The 19,479-nt window shown below is 45.7% G+C and overlaps 1 protein-coding gene across 3 annotated transcripts in view; it reads right to left on the bottom strand.

The window, feature by feature from the left end:
- The window catches only part of PDZD2 (PDZ domain containing 2), a 339,218-nt gene that overhangs the window by 168,379 nt on the left and 151,360 nt on the right, over window positions 1-19,479 (bottom strand). The window contains exon 1 of one of the 3 annotated variants that reach the window (XM_031443633.2): window positions 11,271-11,415. The exons of the other annotated variants lie outside the window; for them this stretch is intronic. The gene's annotated coding sequence lies outside the window, so the exon portion shown is untranslated. Of the gene's footprint in view, window positions 1-11,270; window positions 11,416-19,479 lie in introns of those variants that run through there. 3 annotated transcript variants of the gene reach the window in all.

Raw genomic sequence — 19,479 nt, 5'->3', positions numbered from 1 at the left:
AGCATGGATAAAGGTCATTTCAGGCTAATGTGTGTTCCCTAAATAACACTTTGATGTTCAAAATAAAATAATTGTGAGATCTTTCCACAGCATGAGAGAATTTGTAAAGACTTCAATATAAGGCAGCTCCCTCATTTCTGATGATAATCTTTTTTGTGGGGAGGGTGGGGACAAGTCCCATGCCTTATATTTGATTTGGGCTTAACGCAGTCAATCCTGTAACTTTGTTTCCCACACTCTCCCCCGTCTGCCTTTTCTCCTCAGCAGGCAGCCTCGGCAACGTGGTACAGAATCATAGTGAACTTTCTCTGGGTAGAGTCGGGGTCAAGTCTAGGAGAACCCAAAAGGTGGGGCCCAGAGGACCCAGACACAGTTGCCCGTCCTCAGGACAGATGAATGCTGACACACAAGCCAGCAGGAGGCAATTACCTTTCTGTCTTGTCTTCTTCTTCTAAAAATAATTTATGCAGCTGCGGTGGGACGCCATTAAGAGGGGCAGGAGAGTACCTACCACAGGAAGACTCCTGGGCAGCTGTGTGACCATGAGTCCCCCCAGATCCCACCAATGCCTTCTGAAGGGGGCAAGACCCGCCCTCTCTGTGCCCCCAGGTACCCCAGCAGCAAGACTCTGAGCTCAGCCCCAGCACTGCTAAGGGCATTACCAACAGCAAAGTGAGCCAGACAGGCCTGTGTGGAAGAGAGAGAATTTTCTGGAACATTCTGAAGAAAGGTTCAGCTTCCCTGAGCCCTCACTTATTACTACTTCAGTGACTAAAGTGGAAAGAAACGATGGCTGACCCGCCAAACTGTACCAGGTGCTTGCTGCAGCCATTACATTTCAGCTGGAAGGAGAGGGGTGGGGCAGAAGGGAAGAAGAAGATAGAGATGATGAATTCGTATCAACAGTATGATACTGTGATTTATAGTAAGAAGTAAATATTTGGTCTTTGTCTACTGTTCCTGACACAGCACTCCTAAAACCCTTGTAATTCTTTACGTAAGAGTCGTGGGGACATCTTTCCTTATAATATTTAGTTTCTGAAACAGCTCCAGAGAAATAAAGGTGAAATGGACTTTTTTTTTTTTTTTAACAAGTTCCTTTCATTCACATCTGAGTTGATGATACTGTGGTGACTTCTGGGAAATTCTTAAAGGATGGAGGGTGGTTGCTGGGGAGGGGAGGGGAGGGAGACCCAGGCACAGAGTTGGAACTTTCAATCTCACCCCCTCGACCTCTGGGGAAGAGAGACAAGCTGAACATCGTGCTCAGTCATCAATGGCCAGTGATGTAATCCACTGCACCTGTGGAACGAGGCCTACATAGAAACCTAGAAGGATGAGTTCGTGGAGCGTTTGGGCCGGTGAACACATTTCCCCCCTGCCCTGCCCTAGGCATCTCCCTCCTGACTGTTCCTGAGATGTATCCTCTTATAACAAACCAGTAACCTAGTAAATAAACTGTTACCACTGGGTTCCCTGAGCTGCTCTAGCAAATGAATCAAACCTGATGATTCATTAACCCAGTTAACAGGCAGGGTTGTGGGGATCTATTCACAGCCGGCTGGTCAGAAGCATAGGTGACCACCTGGACTTCCGATTGGCATCTTAAGTGTGTGTAGTCAGGGGTGGGGGTGGTCTTGTGGGACTGAGCCCTTAACTGGGATGTGAAGCCACCTCCAGGGAGACAGCATCGAGACTGGATTGAATTGGAAGACACCCGCCAATTCTGGAGTCCCAGAATTGTTTGGGGTGGGGAAATCTCCCCAACATACACATTTGGTGACCAAAAGTGTCAGACGTGAAAGAGTATTCAGAGAGTCTTGTGTATAACATAACTGAAGACAAGAAATAGAGTTTTTCTTCACAACGGGGACAGAGTCACGAAAGAGAGGAAACCCCGAGTGGCAGAACTGAGGGAGTGTTGTAATTTGGCTGGATTCAGAAAAGCGACCTCCAGGGCCGCTGATCAAGTCTACATTCTCACCAGTAGACTTGGATGGGTTTTGTCCTAAAGTAACACACAGACCCAGCATTTTCAGAAGTTTGATAATTATGACAAGAAAGATGGGCATTTGCCTCATTCTCCTTGGGTTTTTCTCCATTAAAAAATTGACCTTTAAACCAAGCCTCATTTTATAACGAGGGAACGACTCAGGAAAGTGAAGAGGTAACAGCTGAGAAAGCATAGGCAGAAGGGAGAAGCAGCAAAACCAGCTCCAGGGGCCCAGGGCTACCGTTCACTAAGGGCTTACGTGCCTGGTGCGGAGATGAGGTACCTCCATCCTTACCAGCAACTCTATGAGGCAGCAACGCACATTATCCCCACTTTACAGTTGAGAAAACCAAGGCAGAGAACCCAGCTAACTTTCCCCAGAGTCACTGAGCAAGAAAGCACACCAGCTGGGTTTGGAATGTCACTACTTCCCTGACAAGGTTTACTTTGGAGTCAGAATAGTGGGGGTAATATATCACCTCACCCTACCTATGTACTTCTGGGTATTTAACAGCCCTCTGAGCCTCAGTTTCCAGATCTACAAAGTGGGCATAACACTTAGCTCTCTGGATGTGAGATCTTCTAGTTAAGGCTGTCAGGACAAAGCCTGACAAATAGCAGGCTCTCAGTAAAGATACCATCTCCCCGCTTCTCTTTCCCTAATCTTCCCGAACCTACATCTTACAGGTGAGGGGTAGCAATTTATCAGCCTCCAGCTGACTTGCACATATGAAAAAAACGTAACAGAGAAAGGAACACTAATTACTGACATTCATCTTATCACACGCAGACCTAGGCCACCCTGCTTTCTGTTCGCTAAGGAAAGGCTTTTCCTTCTCCAACTTAAACCAACTTTAAGCTGGGATTCAGAGGAGCCAAAGGGTTTCGGTTCTGCAGGGAACAACTTATCCTCTGGCCCCGGGGCTAAACAGACTCGCGAAGGGCCATCATCACAGGAGCAGTGCCCACCAGCGAACGCCCCGCAGGAGAGGCCCTGCAGGCAGCGGGGCCGACTTGAATCTGGCTGCAATAACCTCAGAGCTTACAACTCGCTTCCCCAGCCCAGCTCCAACACCTCATACGCCCACATAAAACGCGGCTCCAGAGTTTAAAGCTGCCAAAGGGAGATGGCCAAGAGTGGCTGTGGGTTGATCCAAGTATTCCCCCCGCTGTCTACACGTGGGGCCAAGGTTGGAGCCTGGGTTAGAATCCACCGCCTGGGTTAGAATCCACCGCCTGTATCCTATTAGACCCTTTTATGAGCTCAGAGCGTGACTATCTGGTTTGCATCTGTAACACAGAGAGAAGCAATGCGGGGCAGCAGAGGCTCTCTGAAGGATACCTTATGAGTAGGGAGTTTCACCAGAGAGCACCTATGAGGTGACCGGGCAGCCTGACTGGAGGGAGATGGATGGGGGAACCCCTCGGTGGAGTCAGGGTACCAAGTTTGGGCATCCTCCCCACCACCTGCTACCTGTGCTCCAGAACAAAGCACCAAACCTCTCAGCCTCAGCTTCACCTGGAGATGATGAAACTGAATTAGATACACTCTGAGATTCCTTCTAGCTTGAAAATTCTGTTATTTCAGCTCCTAATAAAATACTCTTTACGAATCTTTATGAACTCTGAACAAAAACATTACTGCAAATAGCTAGCATAATGTGTTCCCTAAAATTGGTACCTGGTCGTTGTTTACTTCATAAAAAAATGAACCAATGATGATTAAGATACAAATAAAGGTTATTTTTAAAAATCAACAGTCACAGGTATATTATACCCACATATATACTGCATACATACTTGCACTCCTGTGTGTATGCTATTACCTCACTTCAAGAGTTGCCAATTGCCATGAATGCTGTATGTAAAACAGTGTGCTAGACAATATAGGGAAGGACAGAATAATCCACAGCCCTGCCCCCGACCAGGACTAGTAACCTAAAGAAAAGACAGAATAGACAACAAGAATAAGATGACAACTCCTGGACAACATATGATTCAAATTCAGATGCACCAAAGTAAATGTGACTGGCCTCCTGGAGCCCAGGCATGACAATCAAGGGTTTATATGAGAGAGATGGACACACCATCAGTCCGGGTTCCCAGAAGGAAGCAGAAGACACGCTCAAAAAGGTTTAACTAGAGTTTGATACAGGGACCGTTCACAGGCAGGGTGAAGCCAGCAATGCCAGGCAACTATTACTACCTTTGGGTCAGAAGGGTAAGGAGAGCTGGAGCCACGGAAGTGAGCTGTCCATAAGAGCTCAGAAGACATCAACCGTTGTCAGGACCTTAGCGAGGCTGAGAGGACAGCGGGAGATAAATACCCCAACACTCTCTCCTCCCACCTTCTGATCTCCCACCTGTGCCTCCCATTGGCTGAACCCAACCAGAAACATGACAACGGAGTCCAGATGTTGGAGTTCACAGAGATAAGTACATGTCAGTGCATCTTCCTCGTGGTACAGAGGAAGGCAGAGAATGAACTGAGGGGAAGGGGAGGAGGGAGAACACGCGTGTGCACACATACACACACATGCAGAGACACTCGAGATGTACTTGGGACAAGTATGTTTTTGACTTGTCCCAAGTACGTCTTTGATTTGTCCCTCGTACATCTCCAATGGAAAAAAAGAAAAAAAAAATTGGAAGATTATTTGTCCTACCAAAGGGTCTCACCATAGGATTAATCTAAATCTAAACATCAAGGTCTTCTAACATATCTCAGAATAAAATTAAATTATAATTTAATTCATGCAAACAAAAACTTTCTAAACAGCAAATGACTTCTACAAAATGCTTATATTGACATGTGCTGTTTGTTTACTTAGGGATTAACAAGTGAAACTGTTAAGAAGGCAACCCACTGACCAGACAAAATTGTCTGTTTTCCTTCATCCTCTATCCCCACCTCCAATTTCCAAAGATAAAATAAACTCCAGAGTTTGCACACGAACACATTTTTCCATTTATATTTTCTATCAGTTGGCAATTAAAACAAGAATCCCAGAGGTCAGCCAAAAGTCTTAAATAACAAATGAAAGAGTCAGATATATTATCTCTGGATTCAAAAGTGCAAAACGACGTATTATGAGAAACCACCTGGAAAACGGCACTTGGCAGGCGACATTTCAGAGATCCACATTTCAAACGGCAATCCTCTGCCAACTAATGCTTAACCTTTCACAGAGACCCTCAGAGAAAGCTCTAGAAGTACTGAAGCCTCTGTAGCACCATCTGCTTTTACGCAGAGCTCCACTGACGGCAACGGGAACCTGGAACCGGGATGAGGATTAGGACTGCTGCTCGGGGTGCAGGGTGAGGAAGGAGAGCCATGCGTGAGGGAGGGCAGAGGAGGAGGACAGCTAAAAGATATCTCACGGTTGCCTCCCAATTAGGGACCACATGCCTGCGATTTCTCAGGACAGTCCCAGTCTCAGATATCCTGGTCCACACTACTGACACATCCAGTCCTGGGGAAAGAGTTACACAAATTACGGTCCTTTGACTCGGGGCGGAAATATGCTGCCATTAAAATTAATAAATCTGTAATAACATGAAAAGTCTTAGAGTTTATTCATTCAGTAACGTTTGAATCCCTGTTGTATACTACAGATGGTGCAAAGGTGTTGAAGCTGGAATGATGAATTATGGAGCATAAAGCATGCACACTGTATAGCACAGAATGGCTCCAGAACCAGGCTGCCAACACCTGAATCTCCGCTCCACCACTGAAAAGCTGGACGACCTTGAGCAATTTCCCTAAATACTGTGTGCCTCAAGTGATCTCTGTTGTAAAACAGGGATACTAAAGGTACCTTCTTCATAGGATCATTGCAAGAATAAAGTTCTATGTGTTACGCTTGTAACAGTGCCTGGCCAGTAGTAAGTGCTCAGTAAATCTCAGCTGTATTACAATACGAAGTGCCAGTCCTTACAGTCTTGGTTTAGTAAGAGATGCAGATACAAACAGGAAAATGATGTATAATGCTAGGTGCAATCAAGGGCTTCCCTTCAGGCTAACATTATCCTGGGAATGCAAGAGATCAGGAAAGTCTTCTGTTCATAAAAATAGAGAGTGTGTCATTGTCACTTGAGTCAGGCGAGAACAAGACTGGTCTACTTTCTCCTGCGGCCCACTGAGCACTTCCAGAGTCTACTTCATCTTCCAAGCCTCCCTAAGTCGGGGGTGCACGAAAGACAAAGAGTGGAAGGCAGAGGAAATGATACCAAGTGTGCAGGCAGAGCTGCCAGCCCCTGCCACCATGGGAGTGGGTAAAAACAAGCCCTTGGCTTTTCACAGCCTGGAAAGCATGTGTCTTTGTGGTCTCATCGTGTTAAGAACGGTCTTCATTTCTGTGACAGCCCCGAGATGTTCTCTTACTGGGATCAGCTAGGGATCCTCCAAAGCAAGGGATCCTCTTTCCCCCTCCAAATGTCTCATTGGTTATACCTTCCTTTGAAGTCGGAAGAGAGTGTAAAAAATTACTTTCAGCTGCCTGGAAAATCAGCCGAGTAGAGGAATCTTCCTTGGAATCAGAATGAGGAATCAGGCAACTCAGATCTTCCGTAAGGTGAGCCCATAGTCTGCCTTAACTCCTTTTGGAAATGAGACACATAAATCAATATCCACCTGTATCAGTTTGGCAGCAAAGGGTACCAAACTGTGATTCAAAATGGCTTGAGCAAGGAGAAAATGAATCATCTCACATGATGGGAACTACAGAGAAAGATGGTGCTTCCTAACTGCACTCTGGGATCTGCTCTCTCCTGCATGTCGGCTTCATCCTAAGGCTGGCGGCAAGATGCCTACAGCAGTTCTAGACAGCAACATGCCAAGGAAGCAAAGGGGTCATTTGTTTTCTGTCTCTCTTTCTTAGTAATGAGCAAACCTTTCAAAGAAGTTCCACAGGAGACATTCCTTCACACCTCATTGCCCAGACTTGGACCACATACTCTTTCCTACACTTGTCTCTGGGATGTGGAATGGAGGTACCACGACCAGAGTGGGCTAATCATCTCAAAGAATGGATGCTCCTGGGCCCACGTGACCACTAAGCCTGCAATGGGCTTCTGGCGAGGACTGAGGGAGGAAATAAACATTAGTTTATTTCAGAGGAGTTAGTGTGCTGTACGGTTAGTGTCACAGATAGAATTCTGGGAAGCCACAGCATCAGACATGTTCAGAAATGCCTTCTGCCTGATACTGCACACATACAAAGAAGAAGAATGACCGACCTGATGGACAAAATGCTAACATACCTGGTATAAGTGCCCAAGAACCACTCTATTTGGGGCCTGGACATTTATGATGATCACTGCTGAGCTGACAGTGCACTGTGGTGTATTAGCATTTCTGTCCCAAGTGGGCACCTGCAGCAGAGGGGTATAAATACAGAAGGAAAATCAGAGGAGGAGGGAGAGTCACTCGCCAGAAAACATGCTGGATTAAAATGAGAGCAAAGGAATTTTTTAATATGGTGGGGGAGGGGTTTGCTAAACTCTCAAAGATAAAGAGAACAGAAGAAACAATGCAACAAAATTGTGGAAGCTGGGAAGTGGTCTAACCCATGGTAACTGACTTAGTAAATGAAAGAAAGTTGAAACCTAGCACTGCAGGACAGAGCCTGAAGCAGGCAGGGGTTCATGACCCAGAGCTCCAGAGGTTTTGGAACTGGGGGCACCAAGCACTGAGGGGCTCGGGGGTCCAAAGGCAGGAGAGCTGGCTGAGAGTCTGTGCCTGAAGCTGTCAGACCCTGTTTTCTCCTCTCTGTCTAGCTCCCAAGTGACTGCCTACATTCTGTGAATTGTTTGCTCTGCTGAATCAGGGCCACTCTGGACTCTGAGACACCAAGTGTAGCTGAGGGAAGGGATGCGCTTTAAAAACGGGGAAATCAGAGAAGGTCTCCATACCAAATGCAGGACTCCTGGTCACCAGAATGCTGCAGCCACCAATTCCCCTTGACCTCGGGATTTCTCTTCACCTTGTCAGTTTCCTTGGAGAGGAAAGACCTTCCAGCAACAGGTGCGAATCCTCCAATGAAACCGCTCAGCAGGACAATCCTACAGCCAGCCGCTCACGTGACTCACCTGGGGCGCTCTTCATAATCACTCCTACCTGGGCCCCAGCAAGACCCTGCATCATTCAATTACTTGGCAAATACAAATGGAAAGTTTACTGTTTGCCAGGAATTGATCCAGATTCTGAAACACTGTTCCAGGTGTCCTTGGTGAGGGGGAACTATTCCTGGGGAGAAATCCCACCAGGCGTGCAGCCCTTCCAGTTAACTTTTCAGTGGTCAGTTCCAGGGGCACCAGGCATTTGAGAAAAGCCTTTAATGTGCAAGAGATTTAAAACAAAAACAAAACAAAGCAAAAACTAAGAATAAGTTAAGAAACAGCAGAGGGAATAGAGGGATGCTTCAAAAGAGTTGTCATGAGATCCTCATCCATGAAATGAGAAGAGGAGGTTACAAAAAGAAAATTTGAAACTTTTAAAGAGCTCTTGGAATTTATAAGTTTGATGGCAGATGTGAAAATTCAATATATGGGTTGGAAGATAAAATGAGTAAATTTCCCAGGAAGCAGAATTTTTTTTCAAAAAGAGATAGAAAATATAAGAGAAAAGAAATTTAGAGATTCAATCCATGAGGGCCTCCTTTCAACTTAATATGTGTTCCAAAAGAGGAAAGAAATCATTTTTTTTTAATATTTCAGAAAACAGTTCAGAAATGAAGAAGAGTTTCTAGATTGAGAAGGTCCACTGAAAGCCAAGTAAAATGGATGAAAAAAAGACAGCAAGGTATATTATACTGAGATTTCATTACAGAGAGAAAGGACATTACAAAGACAAGAAGAAAATACTAAAAACTTTGAGAGAAGAAAATAATTACATTCAAAGCATCAGGAATTAGCATGACAGATGTCTCAATGGCAATACTGAACCTGGAAGAGTAATGCTTTCCAAATTCTAAGGGAAATGGATTTTCAACAGAGTTCATACCCCATCAAATGATCAAACCTGGAATATCTCAAAAAATGTATCTCCCATGTACTCTTTCTCAGGAACTTATAGAAGATGTGTTTTACCAACAAGAGAGCAGAGACAAAGAAAGGAAGAGATGGGTCTACAAAACAGGGGATGCCGCATGAGAAAGAGCAAAATTAGTCCCTGGTGTGATGGTGAAAGGGGATTCCAGGATGATGGCTGTGCCTCAGTCCTCAAGAGCAGCAAATCCAGAGCACAGGAGGCCACAGGGCTCAGCGAGGGGGATGGACCAGGTGCAGCAGGACACACCTATTTAGAAACATGGACAGAAAGTTGACGTGGTTGTCTCTGGAGCACAGTTGAGGCTGGTGAGCAATGGGGAAAGTGGCAGCTGTTTCCAGTTATAAGCCTTGTGGAAGAAGCTGACTTTAAAATTATGTAGATGGACAGCTTTGATAAGGAAGGAAGGGAAGCTCAGGCTGAATCAGACTCCAGATGAAAACCCAGGCAAAGATCAGGAGAAACCGCTTCTAGATGGCAGCAAGGGTACCTGGTGAAACTTCTGGGAAACAGAGAAGAGTTGATGAAGGAGACAAGGGCTGAGCACCTGGCAGAGGGGTGAGACGAGAACCTGATGGCCCAGGAGACAGACAGGAATAGGGTCACTATTTCACTTCAAGGAAACAATTCTAAGCTTGACCTGCATGGAATCACCAAGATCAGTAGGAACAGAGGATTAAACGGAGCTGTGCATGCCAAGCGAGGTGTTGGGGCGACTTATAAAAGTGAGAAGGCAAAAGGAAAGGCGGTCTGAGGACACCTGGCCGTCTTGCTTTCACCCTAGATTAGGAAGAGGTTGGGTCTACCTCCTCTGACAATTAGCCCCAGCTGCACCAGCTCACAGCACTCGAGGCTGAAACCGCACGGGCAAGCAAGAAATCCCGGGTCCATGTTGGTTCCTCCGCTTTCCCTGGTACATCCTAGCTCTGTTTCTTCTGTGTGTGGCCCACTCTGAGAACTCTCTTTAGAACCTGACATAGATCTGGTATCCCAAAGCCTACCTTACCCATGGCTGCACCCAAGGGGATGATGGTTTCGGCTAGCAATCCTGAAGGCAATTAACTCTGGGTGGGCCCTGTTAACTTTGTTAACACCTCAGCAAAACGAGGGTGCCAAGGTGCATCTCTGGGTTAGTGAGGATGGAACTGCCAGACTGGCATTCGTGGGTAAGGAAATCCCCTTGTACCTGACTTGTCAATTCATCTGCAAAGCGAATTTAGAGTTGCAAAACAGTATAGGAGTGCAAAGTCTGAAAGTACTATATTTTGAGTGTATTTAAAGATACTTCTACATTATTTACAGTTTATGCCATCCCCCTTATTATATGAAACTCAGTCTGACCTATTTTTATGAAAAGCATTTACTATTTACATTCACAGAATCTGTTCTCCCAGAAGTGGTTCCCAGAGTGAAGGCTGTAGTTCCCTCTTCTTTAACCTCCATCTCATGAGACAAAATTTGACTTAATCTTACTCCTAGTGTTTATAAACTGCTTACTAGACCGTAGCAACATGACAGAAAATGTCATTCTCCTTCCAAACACCCTTCATCTTTGAAGTCTTTGATTCGCGGATACTGCAATCGAAACATTTTGTGACTCAGTGGTGGGGGAGTTGTCCAAGTGGGATGTTTAGTAGCTTAGGGCAAAGATTTGTCCGCAAACGAGATCACGACGCTTGCATTATCAAAAACAGTTCCTGCCGGTAGAAGCCGCAGCTCCGCTCTACCCCCAGAGTCGTTCCCTGCTAGCCAAAGGGGTAAGCAGGGGGATAAGGGCCGTGTCATAGATGCCTGGGTTGCTGGACCGCCCTCCCCCTTCTTGGGCTTCAACAGCACCTCTCATCGAGGTGACTCGGAGAACCAAGGCTCTGCAGCCCCTCGTGACTGGACCCTCGTTCCCCCACCCCCCCCCCCCCAGCGCTCCCCGTCCCGCTCCTCACACACACTCAGGGCACCTCCTTCCGTCTAGTAATTGACAAACCCCTTCCATGTCGATTACTCCTTTCCCAAGAACCACAAACCATCTCTAAACATGCAAATCCCCCAAGTCAAAAACAAGACACCCAAGTGGTCTGCGGGGGGAAGTACAGCGGGCGTTAGTCGGCTACTGCTGCGTTTCTCTGTGGCTGTGGCTTAACTTCCACACCTAACGCATGCAGCCTCAGCCGGCACCCCAACCCGGACAGGATGGGGGAAGCCTGAGGTTCTGTTTGCTAAGCGGACTCCTACCTCCAGTTTTGAAGTCACCTTCGGAGGTCTCCTCTCGACGTCTTCGGTGGAGGCTTGGTCGGCAGCAGCCGGCCTTGGGTAATCCTCTCCGGCTGGGAGCGCACGCCCCGGGTCGCGAGCCGGAGCCTAATCACCTGCTGGCCGCGGGCGGGGCGGGGCGGGGCCGGGCTGCTCAGCGCGGACGCCCCGCCCGGGAAGCGGCCCTCCTGCGCGCCTCCCGTCGGTCCTCCTGGAGCATGGTTCCCGCAGGAGTCCCCAGCGCTCCCCTCCGTCCGCTCCAGGTCTGTGGGAGGACCCCCTCCTCCCTCCTCCAGCCCCGGTTGGGGAGGTTATGAAAAGGCTGTAATGGAATCCCGGCTCGGCTCGTCACTCCCTGCTCACTTGTCAAAACTCCACAGCATTCCAGAACCCCTTCCCTGGTCACTCCCCTCGCGGGGAAAAGGAAACCGCCCCGGGGAGGTTTCGGGGAGTTTGGGGTTTCTGATGCAGACACCTTTGTTTACATCAACTGCTCCGGAGCTTCCAGCGGTAACTGGAAACGCCCTACCCAGATACCCTCGCCCGGTCAAAAGTTCTCCCTCCAGCGCCGCGAGAAGCTCCACCTCCCCGCATCAATTCATTTCATAACCGCTCCGTTTCATAATCAGCAGCAGCGTGGGTTCCTTCTGGGGGTGGGGTGGGATGAGAGGGAGCCCCAAACTAGAATCACAACCATTACACCGGGCAGGATATCAGGCAACTTTCCAGCAAGCTGCAATCAGATTCTTTCTGCCAGAGAAACCAAATTTACCACTGCTGAATTACAATCGCCGGTGACTGCACAACTTAAGCATTTCCTTTATACTTTCTCCGGCTCCCGCGCCCCTCCCGCCCCTCCTGCCCCTCCCGTCTTCTGCGGGGTTCAGTCAACAAGTCATCCCCCGGAGAGGCATGAATGGGCTTGGGCAGTGCAGCCATCTCTCCAGCTGCAAACTGATGAGGAAGCCCGACCCACGAGACTGAATTGTTTACATCACACCCACTGAGGGCTTCCTGTCTTAAATTAATGGGAATACAAATAAGACAGGAAAAGAGTGTTTGCTTTTCTTAGAGCAGGGGTGGGGGCTGGCAGAGAGAGGGGGAGGTCATCCCACATTTCATTGCGTGAAAAGGTTGCTTTTCAAAACTTCAATTGTATTTTATTCCTTTCCCCCCACTTTGAACACTTGTTGAAAAGGAAAAGTGCTGCTGTGCCAAACCTCAAACCATTGAGGAACTTCTGCTCAAAACACATTTTCACCAGGCTTCGACAGGGATCCAGGGTGGAGCTCCCAGTGGGCAGCTTGAGGTATGGGGACCTCCTGTGGTTGCAGGGCACAAGTCTCCCCACAGCCTGAAGCCCTGTGCCTCCTGGGACTTGCAGACAAGCACACACACTCACCCCATTCCTCGGGGTTCATACCACTCCCCACCCCTACATCTGTAAGCCACGGCTCTCTTCCGTGGGCATCCAGCAGCCCCATAAAATAAATTAGCTCTGCAACGGACAGATCTGGTGGAATTCAAAGCAATCAATCATAAAGGAGGAGGCAAAAGAAAGCTTCGGTTTCCGCTATCATTACTGCCACTGCAATGGGTAATTAGAGCCTGGGAGGGGCCAACCCCTGTCCAGCTCCCCCCACCCCCACCCTGACATCGGCCCACTCCCAGAAGCAGCCCACAGAGCATATGGTAAATAATTACCATAATCACCAGTCCTGAAATTACCCCCAGTTGCTTCATTCCAGCAGGCACAACAGCAAACCCAGAGATGGGCAGGAATGCCAGGCAGTCCAGCATTCCTCCTTTGGAAGTACTAGAAGGAAACAAAACCCCAGGATAAAGCATATCTCAAGGAGGTGTGGGCATTGCACCCAATAATGACAATGGGGTTTAGGAGAACAGTACATGTGCCTAGTGAGAAGAAACTTTGCAAGCCAATCCTCAAAATACTGCAATTCCTGGGTCAAAGCAAGTTAGGCTGATGATTTTAGAAAATGCCAAGTGTATCAGAACTCTCTAACAGAAGGTTACTGCCTTGCAAATACTTTAAGCATCCCAGTGAATATTAGCTACTCTCCACTTCCCTTCTCCCTCTCTTGGGCCAGGAGGTGGTGGTCCCAGTGGATTCATTAGCATATGTTTCTGTGGCATCTGGGCACCTAAGTTTTCTGGGAATTAGGTTCAAATTAAATAATCTTCTAATAATAATTTCAGAAGTGCTCCTTTTCTTCCTTCTGATTGCTCGCCCCACTGACAGCTTCTTAATGCTTTTCTTCTACTTTACTCCTTCAATCTGGTATGTAATTTATGATGTGCAAATCAAGGCTGCTTAAAAGTAAATCCATGATTTTAAGCATAATGCAAATAAATATTCCCCTCTTCCCCACCAATTCCATTGCCTAAGCTCAATTTAGGGTGTGTATGTGCTGAGAATTAAAATTTGACCACATCTGTATAATATCTTAATTTCAGGAAAGCTTTTGAATGCATATGACATTCTCATCAGCAGGCCAGAAAGATACGATCTGGTCGGTCTTTTCCCTCCCCAGGTTTCGCTGAGACTGGAAAAGAGATCAATGGCTCAGTAAACAAAAGGGTGCTTAAAATGTGGCCTCCAGTTTTATCCTAGGTCTGGTTTAAATAATACTTAAATTGCTATCTGCACACCCAGCGTCTACAAATAATATTAATTTGAGTGGGAATTGCTGATATGCTAAGAGAATCCAAATTGGCTTCAACACATGAAGGAAATGTCTCGTGAAAAACGGTTTCGAGTTCAGCATGACGGCTGATTACAAAAGTAGTATCCTGAGGGGTGATGATCAAAACGACAGGCATAAATGGGGCTTCATATCTAGATTGGAGAAAAACTGACAGACGTGAGGATCACAGCAGATCATGCATTTAATAGCAATCTGTATGTTGTACTGATAAGAAATAGGCACCACAACCGTGGGGTTAATTCAGTTGGTGGGAGTCTGACATGAAAGAAAAGTGCCTCTCCTCACTTCTCCCTCCCCCATCATAAAGAATTTGGCAGCAGACAGACTCTCATTAGGGTGGCAGGTCCAGTCAGAGGCCCCTTATTTTAAGGGCGACATGGAGACACTGGAAAGGTTCCAAAGGAGAACCAAAATGATTAAAGAGACAAAATAGAACCTACGAAGGAAGGTTAAAGGATTTGGAGTTGTTTAGTCTAGAGAGAAAAAGTGCCTAAAGGCAAACTTAACAGTCTTCTCCTCCCACGTGAAAGGTTATTATAAAGAGGACACCCGCCAGCTGTTCTTCATCTCTACAGAAGACAGAAGAGGTAAGAGATTCAAAACGCAACATTAAAATTTGGGTCAGACACAAAGAAGACTTGTTTGATGCTAATAGGAACTGACTTGACATTGACATCACTGTGCAATCTTCACCTCTCAAGACTTCATCCCAGTGATAGTCTTGCATGTTCAGGCAGAAGCTGGGCTGGAGAACTCCTTTCACTCCCTTCCAGGGCTACAGGATTCCTCATTATCCTGCTGAATGTGGGGGCACTGGTCCTAAGCATCCATGTTCCCTAATTCAGAAACAGGGCACCACAAGAATGTAATTCTCTCTGCAAACCTATGCCCATGTCTCATTGGACCTTTGTTTATTGGGATGGGTTTCTCTGAGAATATGCCTGACTTTCGACATTGATAAGTATATTTTACAGATTCACTCTTCTATGTTGTTTCTATGTACAGCAGCCTCACTTTTTGTTTAGTGAGCACACAGATGTTAGTTGATGATGATGATGATGATGATGATGATGATAACAGCTACGAATTATTAAACTCTTCCTATAATTATGCTGGGCACCGTGCTAGCTACTTCATGTAGATTGTCTGTCTCATTTATTTTTTGCAGTAGCCCAGTGAAGTGGATGTAATTATTAGCTTTATTCTAACAAGGAAACTGAGTCATGACGAGGTTAAGTAACACAGCTAGTAAATGTTGAAGTCCCAATTCAAACCCATTTAGTCTGACTCAAAAGGGTGTGCTTAACCATTGCACCACTGCCTCTCATTCATTAAGTATTTTTAGCTCTTGGGAGGGGGAGGAAACATTGCAAAAAGAAGCATTTATTCTTGGTGCAAACTGATTAAAGACCAAGTCTTCCACAGGTTTACACTGCCTGGGAAACTCAGTCGTTTTTTTCCCAGCATAGCAGAGGAAGGAAGGACTGACTTCACCTTCTAATCAGAAGTATGCATTGCTATCTCCCACAAAGTGGAAAAATCTAATCAAAGTCCACCTCTATTTTATTAATTAGAAACACTTAGCTATTCATCTATACGCTAATTTTGCATATAGTAGTTGTTCCATGGCTGTTGAACGAATGGCTACAAATGCACTATGGCTTTGATGCTTTAAGACAAACTGAGCTGAATTGAGTTTTCCCAGCATACTGGTGGTCAAGGCTCTGGTGGGTCATTTCTATGGGCCTCTTATCAGACATCCCCTAAAAGTCTTAACATCCAACTGTTTCCTTTAATTCAGCATCCATGAGAAAGGCATATGGATGGGTCACACACTTTCCCAGCGTCAACTACTTTTAGATCAAGAAAAGATTTCTAGTGGGGTTTATTGAGTGCTGTTGTGTATCAACAGTAGATGATTCATGAGTGAAACAGACATCAAAATGATTTTTAGAAAGGCAAACGAACCACACACAAACAAAAAATTAAAAGCCTTGATCCAAATTACGCCAAAGGACAGATATTTTCCCATTAGGACAATTTATCCTGAGTCTATAAACAGAGAGGGGCATAATTACCCAAGTGTTTGCTAACAGATCTAAACCTTATGTAGCTATAAAAAGCTGGAGAGAGGAAGAAAGAGGAAATTCCCAGGAGAAGATCCCCAGCCACATCCAGGGCCATCAGATCTCCACAAACACAAAGCCCAGCAGCGGTACCAAGTGGAACACGAGAAGAAACCTCAGGATTTTAACACAAGCTGCAGGAATCACTTTGAATTGTCTTGAAACTAAACAATGACAATTCTATCCAATAAACTTTCAGTCAACACATGGGCAGAGGGATGACTTGTTGGAGTTCCAGATGTAGTTAATAGAAACATGATGCCCAGAATAGAAAAGGTATTCAGTAAATGTTGATTGGATGGCTGAATGAATATCTGAACAGATGTCCAGGCTGCTTCTTTCCCTCTTTGAATCCCTGCTGGAGATACATCTTCAGTGATGCTTCAAACCCAAAGTCCCCACAGAGGTATTGAACCATTTGACCCTGGTACTCTGGGAACAGTTCTAGAGCCAGAGACCGGTTTCTGACCCAAAGATACCAATGTGTGATCTTGCCACGAACACAGGAAGGGGGCTTGCAATACCTGTGGAACATCTTTGCAGGCCTTGATTCAAAAGCTTCCATTATTGACAGTATAGGTTCTAAACCATTTGAAGTCCGACAGAATCAAGTACTAAGTAGCCAACATCTACTGAGCACTTACTAGATGCTGGGTGTTTTTCTAAGTCCTTTGAGTGTTAACTCATTAAGTCCTTATTATAATCTTGAGAATATATACTACTATTATCAACCCATTTTATAGGCAACGAAACTGGGCCAAAAGATTACCTAGCTGTTCACGGTCACACAAGTAGTAAGCAGAGGAGCCCAAACTCAAACAGATGCCTTCTGGAACCAGCAGCTGGACTTCACTGCTGTCCAACAATACCTGCCTAAGCCACCTCCTGTCACTGCTCCACATGAAATCAATATCCCAGTAAAAGTGTTTGTCCATAAATATTCAATGAGCATTCCAATCTCTGCAGGACGTGTTCCCTGACTTCTGCAGTCTACTGTCACCTCTCTCTTGAGTGCTCACATCACTTCTTCTCCAGTGAACACAAGTATAACTTACTTGATTCATATCACATCTCTCCAACTAGATCCTAAGTTCCTTGGCGTTAGGACTATATGTTGCATGGCAGTCTGAGGCAAGCCTAGATTTAAAGTCCAAATCCCATAATTACTACCCATGGGGCCCTTGGTAAGTCATTGAACACTTCCTACTCTCATGTTCAAACTATATTCCTTAACAGCTTACTGAGGAGGGGAGATTAAATGAGAAAATATATATGAAAGATGCAATATTGCATGATGCCTGATATTGTAAGCCAGTGATTTTCAACCACCAGCTATTTTGACCCTCAAGGGATATATGGCAACGTCTGAAGAGATTTTTGATAGTCACAACTGTGGGGAGGGGTGCTCCTGGCATCGAGTGGGTAGAGGCCAGCAATGCTGCTAAACATCCTACAAAGCACAGGACAAGCCCCCACAGCAAAGGATTATCCATCCAAAATGTCAATAGCAAGAGTGCTGCAAACTATTAGCATTTTATTAAAAATAAATGGTCCCATTCTCTTCCCTTTCCTGATTTTTTCACAGTGCTGTGCTTATGGTTGGTGTTCAGTACATCTTTGTTGAATAAACCTTTGGATAAATGGGCTAGGGAATGTATAAGTTTTAAGATATTTTGCTGGTAAACACTGGACTTGAGAGTGTGGTCTAGTCATGGCAGGCATTGAGTGGGAGTCAATTAACCTAGAACCAGAACGTTCAAATATCTAAGCCCAATGATAGGAATTCTGAAATAAACCCAATCTTATCCTGGGGGGCCTGAGCCCAGTGAAAGTTATGTCAAAGTTGGTCCTAGGTGATCTGGAGAACTTTGAAAAAGGCCAGCTCCTCCTCACCGGTGGCTTCCCCAGTGACTTGCTATTACCCTACAAATGCTCCCGCATCTGATTTTATTCTTCACCCCAAAGAACAAGACAGGAAGAGAACCGGAAGACCGTGGAAGAATTTACTCAACTCTCTACCCTAGTCCATCACTCACCCCTGCAACAACCACACAACCTGGGGTCCAATCAAATGAACTCTCATCAAGAATGTGGATTGAAAAACATGGTGGAAGCAAAAAGGACAGTCAGTCCTTACTTGAAGTCATCAACAGATTCAGTAAGATTGGTTGCAAGAACTGGAAATCCAAGAATAAAAGCCTACATTCTTAATACAGCATAAATCACATTAACACAAACTGGAAAACCAAAAGCGAGAGCCAGAGAGAGAGGGATTCCGTCCTTCTCCCATTCTCCAGGCTTGGTGGCAACATCTGCCTCTTACGTACTTAGAAGAAGGTAACTCTCCATCTGTTACAGTCAGAATACATGAATGATTTCTGTGTAGTTGTATATGAGAAAATTTAAAACTTGAATATCCAGTCATCTTTAAGCATCTCAGGGATGCTAAATTACCTGAACTAAATTACCTGTCCTGAACTGTCAGAACAAGATAGGTTCCTTCTCGTCTTGGGCCCCTAAACGCATCTAAGCTGGGTCTATCCTCCCCACTCTAACCACCTTCTGGACTCACCTCTAACTGGCTCCTCTCCACTGCTCTGGGCTCAGCTCAGACATCACCCCCAGAGATCCTATTCTGACCCTCCCCTGTAATGCATCTGGGGCCCTCCTGGCAGCTTCAGTAGCATCCCTACTGCCCAGTCACTTGTCTGATTACCCTTATAGACGGTCAACTTTTTTAGGGTAAGGTCATATGACCTCATTTACTAGTTTATTCCCAGGGCCTAGCACTGTGCCTGGCACATACGGGTGCCCAATGAATATTTGTTGAGTGAATGAGTATAAATCAGGAGATTCTGAAATGCATTCATTCCTGAAACTACCTGTGGAGAGCCTACTATGAACCAGGTATCAGTTTAGGCAGAGAAAACAACTATTACTATCTCAATATTAACAACAACTGTAAAAACAATCATAGCTATTGTTTGTTGAGCATTTACTATGTACCAGGGATCACGCTAAGCTCTTTTAATGTATTCTCTTTTAATCCTCCCCCACCCCCGACCAATACCCATATGGCAGACACTGTTATTAATGCCACCGTACAAACGAAGAAAGATGCTAAGCCACTCCTTAAGGTGGAAGAATCTGACACCTAAGTTCCTCCAGGTCTATTTACATGGGCTTAACTCACATCAACCAAGAAAACCTGGGAATTCACTCATGAGATTTGCTGATGTCCGTCCCCTGCCTGGAAAGTCTCTATCTATTCTTCATATTGTCTGAAATTTATTTTAAAATATTTTGATACAGGCTATCAAGTGATGACAACCGTAGTTT

The sequence above is a fragment of the Camelus dromedarius genome, chromosome 3, assembly GCF_036321535.1.
Source record: "Camelus dromedarius isolate mCamDro1 chromosome 3, mCamDro1.pat, whole genome shotgun sequence".
Taxonomy (NCBI): Eukaryota; Metazoa; Chordata; class Mammalia; order Artiodactyla; family Camelidae; genus Camelus; species Camelus dromedarius.
This window is presented reverse-complemented; position numbering and strand designations above follow the sequence as displayed.